The sequence below is a fragment of the Macrobrachium rosenbergii genome, chromosome 27 (genome assembly GCF_040412425.1).
Source record: "Macrobrachium rosenbergii isolate ZJJX-2024 chromosome 27, ASM4041242v1, whole genome shotgun sequence".
NCBI classification, from domain to species: domain Eukaryota; kingdom Metazoa; phylum Arthropoda; class Malacostraca; order Decapoda; family Palaemonidae; genus Macrobrachium; species Macrobrachium rosenbergii.
In genome coordinates, this window is record NC_089767.1 from 32,437,301 (window position 1) to 32,446,457 (window position 9,157).

Genomic DNA, 9,157 nt, shown 5'->3' on the forward strand with positions numbered 1-9,157 from the left:
ATAATAATAATAATAATAATAATAATAATAATAATAATAATAATAATAATAATAATAAACCAATCCTGTCAAACAGGAAGGATATATACATAATTTGAATTAATTCTATACTCAGTCTTCTCAATAATAATAATAATAATAATAATAATAATAATAATAATAATAATAATAATAATAAAAAGGCTACTGCTATTCTTTTACGCTTATTTTCATAAATATTATAAGGCGGAAATTATCACAATAACGATAATTTCTACTTCTATTACCTTTCTTATGCAATAACCAATGCTATTATTATTATTATTATTATTATTATTATTATTATTATTATTATTATTATTATTATTATTATTATTATTATTATTATTATAAAAATACTAACCCAATCACCAATGATTCTGCTATTCTCTCTAACATTATTATTATTAAAAAGCTCTTCACGTAACCGTGATTCCTCAATACTTTGGATGCCAAGCGCACATGCAAATCCATCTCAATTTTCACTCTCTCAGGGTAATGAGTTCTCAGGTGTGTGTGTGTGTGTGTGTGTGTGTGTGTGTGTGTGTGTGTGACCCCACCCCTCCCCTACCCCCCCAACCCCTCTTACCTCTCACCTGTCTATTTATAAAAGCATCGACAGGCCCACTATAGCGTGCGTAGCCTTTGTGTCACTCGGGGAGACGGAGCGATAAATCATTATTGTGGTTGATATCAGAGTTTCTGCGATTTCAGAAGGGTTATTTTTCAGTTATTTTCTGTGATTTCAGATGGTTTATTTGAATAATTTCAGTTATTTTCTGTGATTACAGATGTTTTGAATTCTCTGGTTTCAGAAAAGCTATTTTTAAGTAATTTTCTGTGATTTCCGAGGGTCTTGATATTTTCAGTTACTCTGTATTTCAGATGGTTTATTTTCATGGATTTCAGAAGGGTAATTTTTCGGTTATTTTCTGTGATTTCAAATAGTATATTTTCAGGGATTTCAGAAGGGTTATTTTTTAGTTATTTTCTGTGATTTCAGAGGGTTTATTTTCTTTGATTTCACATGGTTTATTATTTCTGGCTTCAGAAGGGTTATTTTTCAGTTATGTTCTGTGATTTCATATGGTTTATTCTCAGTAATTTCAGAAGGCTTATTTTTCAGTTATTTTCTGTAAATGCAGATGGTTTATTTTCAGTTATTTTCTGTGATTTTAGATGGTTTATTTCTTCTAATTTCAGAAGGTTTATTCTAATATTTTCAGTTATTTTCTGTAATTTCAGTTGGTTTATTTTCGGTTATTTTCTGTGATATTAGATGATTTATTTTTCCTTATTTTAGAAGGGTTATTTTCAGTTATTTTCTGTGATTTTAGATGTTTTATTTTTTCTCTGATTTCAGAAGGGTTATTTGTCAGTTATTTTCTGTGGTTTCAGAGGGTTTATTTTCTGTGATTTCAGATTTTGTTTTTCTCTGATTTCAGAAGGCGTTTTTTCTGTTATTTTCTGTGATTTCAGATGGTTTATTCTTTAGTAATTTTCTGTTATTTCTGATGGTTTGTCTTCAGTTACTTTCTGTGATTTCAGATAGTTTATTTTAAGGTATTTTTCGTGATTCCAAACAGTTTATAGTCAGTTATTTTTTCTGATATTAGATTTTTTTTTTTAGTTATTTTCTGTGATTTCAGAAAGTTTATTTTCCGTTATTTTCACGGAGGAAGGCGTGAAAAATACGCGAAAATTACATGCCCGTAAGTGGCAAGTGTCTGAGTCTTGTAAACTTAACGTAACCCCATCTCAAGTATACATAAATGTGTACTGAGGCGTGGAAAGTTATACACATGAAATTGGTAAGTTTACACATCTTGTAAACTTACAAGAGAGCCTCTCATCCTCGCTTGCATATGAATACATGTTTACAGATATAACATAAGTGTGACTGGGGAGTATTTTCATGGAGAATACATAAAAATTATACACTTGGAATTGGTAAGTGTATACATCTTGCAAACTTACACAACCTTATCACATCTTCGCGTACATGTGTAAACATCGTACACAAGTTTACAGAGATGATTTAAAATGTGCTTCAGCCATTTTTCCGTCATAAATAAAATCGCGTCTCTCATCAAAGATCAGGAGATTGGGGTTACATTCATAAATCTCCCAGGGGGGATTACAAAATATAAGAGATACGAGACATTATAAATCAGGTGACAGTGGGGAAGGGGAAAAATGCACTTTTGTGAGAAATAAATTTGTGTCAGAATCTTCATTCCTTCTATAAGATGTATGAAATATTCCCTCGTATTTCAAATACATTCTGATACATGGACGGAAATGTATGTATTGTGACACGTATCAAAACAAAGGTATATAACATCTTCCAGTATTTCTCACAAACTCAAGAGTGTGGTATTAGACTTTGCTATCGTTAAAATGCTTCAGCGAATGACGTCATACGTTAAATAACCGAAATTGTCAAAGAATCTTCTTTTAAAACCTCGTATACTACCATGCTATTGAAAACGTTTAAATGACCTATTTGCAAACGTTTCTTATTGCCCAGCTTGAGCTCAACCTTCCACTGGAGAATAATGTATATCTCTCTTACCTATTTAAGTGCCTATTTGTATATTTAAAAAACATATAAACTTAATTTACAAAAATATTTATCTGCAAAACATATATAAACACATGTGGGTCCTCACTACCACACACATTTATACAGGTTTGTCTAAGCACATTTAAGAATGATGAAACCAATATGGCAAGGGAAAAAAATCATCACGTTTAGTTTCTAAAATAAACTTGAAGAAGATCTGTTCAAACACTTCATTGTATGCAACTTATTACTTTTATTTCTGTGGCTTTTTTCCTCGTTTTTGTAAGTGGGTGGGAAGATGTCACATGAATTTGAATGAAGATACATCAAAACTGAATGAATATCAATAGCTGTCGTCTATGTCACCATCGTAAGTAATACTAAATAAACAATGTGATTTATCAAACTACTAGTTTTCTAGATAAACAAAGTGATTTATCAAACTACTAATTTGCTAAATAAACAGTGTGATTTATCAGCCTCTTACTTTACTACATAAACAAAGTGATTTATCAAACTCTTACTTTTCTAAATAAACTGACTTGTCAAACTTTTACTTTTCTAAATAAACGAAGTGATTTATCAAACTCTTGCTCTTCACAACGACTGGGAAGAAGCTCAAATAGCAAAAGAGAAACAGTACAAAATTCCTCCTTACCTGGACTGTGCAGCAGCCGCAGCAGAAGAAGAAGAATGAGAAGAAGCCGTCTCGAAGGTGTCAACTTAAACGGAAACTTTCTCGGCTCAGGTGGGAAGTTAAAACTACAAATAGGTAAGAGCCTCTTAGAAGCAAGGATACTTAAGATACCTTCGGTCCAATTCAGACGCCTCCGCCGCTAGTTTTTCGTAAACAAACCGGCGGCCAAGTCTCCCAGATTTGCAAAGCATTATTGTTTCTCTCTCAAACCACACGAACCGAAAACTGAAAGAAAACTTTTAGATAAATTTTAGTCGCTTTCTTCTAACTGACTTAAACGAACCTCACCACTGATGTACGATATGTCATTACGGATAATTGGAGGTTCGCAATTACTCTGAAATCTCGGCTATAACCATCATCATCATCTTCTTCTTCAGTCAACTCAGCGTCGAAATTCGGGAATGATTCCGGAGCCACTTTTCAACCGAGTGTCTTTTTTCCTTCTCACTAATCAAATCCATCGTCTTCGGGAATATATATATCTACCACTCCCTTCTTCTTCCTCCTCCTCATTCACTCATGAGCGAAAGGCAGAAGAAGGGACACAACGAGAACCAGTAATAGTAGTAGTAGTAGTAGTAGTAGTAGTAGTAGTCTATGTCCCTGCGCACGTGACGGGGCCACCAGTCACTCAGAGAGAGAGAGAGAGAGAGAGAGAGAGAGAGAGAGAGAGAGAGAGAGTCACTCACAGGGAGTTTTAGAGAGAGAGTTACAGAAAGTTAGAGCGCGAGAGAGATCGCACGCGAGTAGGAATCAGGAATCGGGAATCGGGAATCGAGATCTCGGGGCCGTTGGAGTTTCCAGCGCCACGCACGGGACCCAGTTACCAGCAGAACCGACTGACTACACACGACGGCAGTCGCCCAGTGTTTACTGAGGCGCTAACGGCGATTGCCTCCTGTTGTTGGGTTCGTCTCCCCCTCCCCCGTCTCCACCCTCCACTTCTCCGGGAGAAATATTCCAACCCCCCCCTCCAACACGCCTCGCCCTCCTACCTGCTTCTCCTGCGCACACCTGCGCCCATGACAGACAGACAGAGACTATTATTAAGAGCCAGATTATTCGTCGTCGTCGGCGACGACGCCAGGAGACCTCTTGCTCGCCGACTAATCACCTCGGCGGATAATTTACGAGCGGATAAGGACGACCACTCGCGCGGCGAGTCGCTTGTGTTGATCTCTGTCTATATGTCTGTCTCGAAGTTTCTCTCTGTGGTTCTGTCGCTCCGTTGGTGAGCACGAATCCTTCCTCCAGTCACTTTTTTGGGTCTCTCTCTCTCTCTCTCTCTCTCTCTCTCTCTCTCTCTCTCTCTCTCTCTCTCTCTCACACAATGCCACGGTTACGTGAACAACCAACCTCATCCCATCGAAGAAGCAAAAAGAAGAGAACGAGCATTGTTTCAAAATAACAGCGACCGCCTGCCCACCCATTCGGCCTCCTAATTCTTCACGCTTGAAATACGATCTGTATCCAAACATGCATATTGCAGTCATGCAGCTCCTTGCAACTTGCGCAAGCAAGCAAACAAGTAAAAAAAAAGCAAACAAGCAAGCAAGCAAGCACCATTAAAAACAGCAGTTATAGTTGCAGCAATAGTGTACCGTAGGGGGGACATCCAAGAGTAGTAAATCCATCAAAATATTTGCCTCTCATTATCAATATCGCAGCTGAGAGAGAGAGAGAGAGAGAGAGAGAGAGAGAGAGAGAGAGAGAGAGAGAGAGAGAGAGAGAGAGAGCGTGTGTGTGTGTTGTGTCATCCTTCCCCAGTGTTACAGAGGAGGGCACAAACACCGCTATTTTCACTCCAGGGAAGTATAAATATATAAAGATATATAAATATATATGAGGCCGAGTTTTTTTTTTCTCGGGGGAATGGACTAACCTCACGATAGGGCCGAGTTTATCATCATATTATTCTTCTTGCGTCTTGCGCTGATCACATTAGGTCAAATAAATCGTGGCTAATCATATAATACCCCCTTTCCACCCCCGCCCTCCCTCCCCTCTCTCTCTCTCTCTCTCCCCCAGGGGGACACACACACCTTTAGCAGGTGTCGTGCGGTTTTGGGCATAAAGTTATTCACTCGATTTCATTATGGCGAAAGACAGTGAGAAGCGAGCCGGGGAAAAAAAACATAGCGCGAGAAAGAAATAAAACACGAGCTCCTTTCTCTCTCTCTCTCTCTCTCTCTCTCTCTCTCTCTCTCTCTCTCTCTCTCATGCGCGTGTTTATAATGTGCACCGTAGCTTACTTACTTTTATAAGGTCAGATGCTGACTATTCTCTCTCTCTCTGAGCTAATAAGCTAGGGGTAGGGGAGGGGAAAATTGGGCAATACATGTCGAACTTGACATGACGAAAGGCTTCTGTAAAAGCGTCGACACGTCTCTCGAATTGCTATGGAAGTTACTTCGACGTAAATTCGAGCATAAGTTTTTGTTTTGCACTGGGATGGTACTTTGTCTTTGTTCGTATTACTGGGTTCTCTAAAATCATATGTGTATGTATATATATATATATATATATATATATATATATATATATATATATATATATATATATATATATATATATATATATATATATTATATATATATATATATATATATATATATATATATATATATATATATACACACACAAACAAACACGAAAGACGAATAACTATCAAAGAATAATTATCAAAGAAACAATATAAATTTTTAAAACGATTCACAAAAATGCCACCGAAAGCGACCTTGAAATTCAAGTTTGCCAAATGGAAATTTATTATTATTATTATTATTATTATTATTATTATTATTATTATTATTATTATTATTATTATTATTGTTGTTGTTGTTGTTGTTGTTGTTGTTGTTTTGTTGTTCTAAAGGGTCCACAACAATATAATTGCTAAAGGTTCGTGTAAAATTTATAACAGCTTTCTAGGTTCATCTTCATTCAAACCCAGAGTAGGGTACGAAAGCTTTTATATATTTTACACGAGCCTTTAACAATTATATTATTGTGGACCCTTTGGAACATTTATGAACTCTCGTGATAGAGAGTTTTTCTCCCAACAAAATTATTATTATTATTATTATTATTATTATTATTATTATTATTATTATTATTATTATTATTATTATTAATTTAACTCACTGATGATATTACGACAAAGCACCAGGAACGTTTGAAATAACAGACCTGACAACAATTACTTTCAGAAGAATGTAATCCATAGCAAGACTTGTTTGGCTCTCAAATGTTTGACTTCGAAATATACGTGTTCATTTCTCGTCTCAGTTTCGTACAAGTGTGATGTTTACGAAATTAACACATTCCATTCTTTCTAGTCCGTACAACTGTCTTGTATTTCCTAATGCTATGTAAATATAAATAATCAGGTAAATCACTCAAAAAATGTTTTTTTTTAATCCACGAAATTTCATCTTAAACATCTTCCACGGGCTGATTAATAAATTTAATTCTTTAGTCCATAAAACTGTTTTTTCATTTCCTACTGTTAAACAGAATCTGGTAAATCCTTCAGTAAAAATGTGTATTAATTCATGAAATTTCATCTGAAACATCTTCTCAAAGCTGATTGACTAATATAATTCTTTAGTCCATAAAACTATTTTTAATTCCCTAATACTCTCTTTTCAAAAAGAATCTGAAAAATCATTCAGAAAAATGTTTATTGACTTATGAAAATTCATTTGAAACATCTTCCCAAAGCTGATGAATAAATTTAATTCTTTAGTTCACAAAACCTGTATTTATTTCATAACACTCTCTAGCTACAAAGAATCTGGTAAATCATTCAGAAAAATTTTTATTAATTTTATTAATTTATGAAAATTTACCTGAAACATCTTTCCAGGCCTGATGAATAAATTTAATCCTTTAGCCCACAAAACTGTTTTTCATTTCCTAATATTCTTTGGATACAAAGAATCTAGTAAATCATTCAGAAAAATTTTTATTGATTTATGAAAATTCATCAGAAACATCTTCCCAAAGCTGATTAATAAATTTAATCCTTTAGTCCATAAAACTGTTTTTCATTTCCTGATACTCTGTTGATAAATAGTATCTGGAAAATCATTCAGAAAAACGTTTATCAATCTATGAAAATCCATCAGAAACATCTTCCCCAGGCTAACTCCTAACAAGCTATCTACAGTATACTCTACCACCCGGGGTCGTAAGTAGCGCAAATGATTACACCGAAAAATGCTGATAAGCACGAGTTATCATGTCCCAATCACGAGAAGGTGGCCCACCCTAAAAATAGCCCGGTCCATGACACCAAAACACGCTTCAGGAGGACCCCACATCGCGGCTGTTCTGTGGGAGAAATTTCACTCCTTACCCAAGAATCCTAGAAGCGAGAAAACCCTGTTTATGATCAAAAAGCCAAGTTCGTTTTCATTCGCCCAACCACAGTGCACCAAAGGCACGCTCTTTACGCTCTCATGTTAATTAGAAAGCCTTCTCTCTCTCTCTCTCTCTCTCTCTCTCTCTCTCTCTCTCTCTCTCTCTCTCTCTCTCTCTCGCGGAACATCAAACGGACTGAGAAGATAATGATGATTATCATCAAAAAACGCTTTGAAAGGTGGAGGTAATTCAATGCGATTGTGGTATAATATGCTTTAGGTGATCTCTTCGTGCATTTCGGTAAATAAATTTTACACGATGGGGTTTTGATTGTTCGTGTAAATGAGAATTTGGATGTAAAAGAGATTAGTAGTGGTTAAGAAAGCACTTAATAAAGTAAAATGACTCTGTACTTAACATGATGAGATATCTTTTGATCGAGGTTAAGATATTACTTAAAAAGGTAGAGTGAATATGTACCTACACTGAAAAAGCTTACAGTATACCATCATTCCGAAATAACATAACTTCTCATATATACCCAAAGCACTGACGATAAGCTAATTATGTATTATCTTGGCAAAGTTAATGGTCTCAATTTTTAAAAATTTCTATCATATCTAAATCCAACCTTCTCCTGTAATTATTCTGTTAAATTCTTAAAATTCGCTATAACTGCCCGTTACACTGTCTGAATGAAATGGGATGTAAAATTTTTGTCAAAGGCCAAGCGCTGAGACGTGTGAGGTCCTTCACCGCTGAAAGGGAAACTGAGAGTAAACAGATTTATTTAAAGGTGTAACAGGAGGAAAACCTTTTGAAGTTGCACTATGAATCAATTGTTGGGAGATGGTCGAGGAAAGTAACATGGAAGAAAGGGGATATGAAAGGATGTACAGTAAAAGGAATGAAAGGGGTTGCAGCAGCTAGGGGCCACAGGAAGGGACGCTGCAAAGAACCTTAAGGAAAGGCCTACAGTGCACGGCGTGAGGTGCACTACTACTACACTGTCTGAATTGTTCAATTCACTTTCAAACGTTTGTAATATTCTTTTGTCTTTCTTATCAAAACATACTTTTCTCAGCTTCCCGTTCTAATGATTGGTGAAAAAATTATCCACTGTAAAAGAATTGACGTCACATTTCCCTTAGAAATGAATAAAAATGACATACACAAGTAACCATAATTATGACCATTACATATATTTTGAAAGATACATAACGCATTCCTAAAAAAAATCTGTCACAGTTACGTAAGAGCTGTTACAGCTGTCATATTACAAAAAAATATTACAAAAAATTCTCGCAAAGCGACAGAAGTTGTCAGGTATTAGTTTGATGGCAAATATTAAAAATATAGTTCATATTTCCCTTTCGTACAATATTTGATGCAGTTTTGCGTACGTGAAAGAGATAAAAAATTATTTCTTTTAATGGCGTGTTTCGTTAAAATTAAAGTGAAAAATAGCTCTGTCTGTCTCCTAAACACACACACACCATGTATACATA

At 35.4% G+C, this 9,157-nt stretch overlaps 1 protein-coding gene across 2 annotated transcripts in view; it reads right to left on the reverse strand.

The window, feature by feature from the left end:
- LOC136853574 (uncharacterized) overlaps nucleotides 1-4,159 on the reverse strand; it is a 105,782-nt gene extending 101,623 nt beyond the window's left edge. The window contains exons 1-2 of one of the 2 annotated variants that reach the window (XM_067129312.1): nucleotides 4,112-4,159; nucleotides 3,243-3,506 (exon numbers count right to left, since the gene is read on the reverse strand). The gene's annotated coding sequence lies outside the window, so the exon portion shown is untranslated. Of the gene's footprint in view, nucleotides 1-3,242 lie in introns of both variants that reach the window. The other variant, XM_067129311.1, reaches the window with a different exon arrangement.
- Between the last annotated feature and the right edge of the window lie 4,998 nt (nucleotides 4,160-9,157).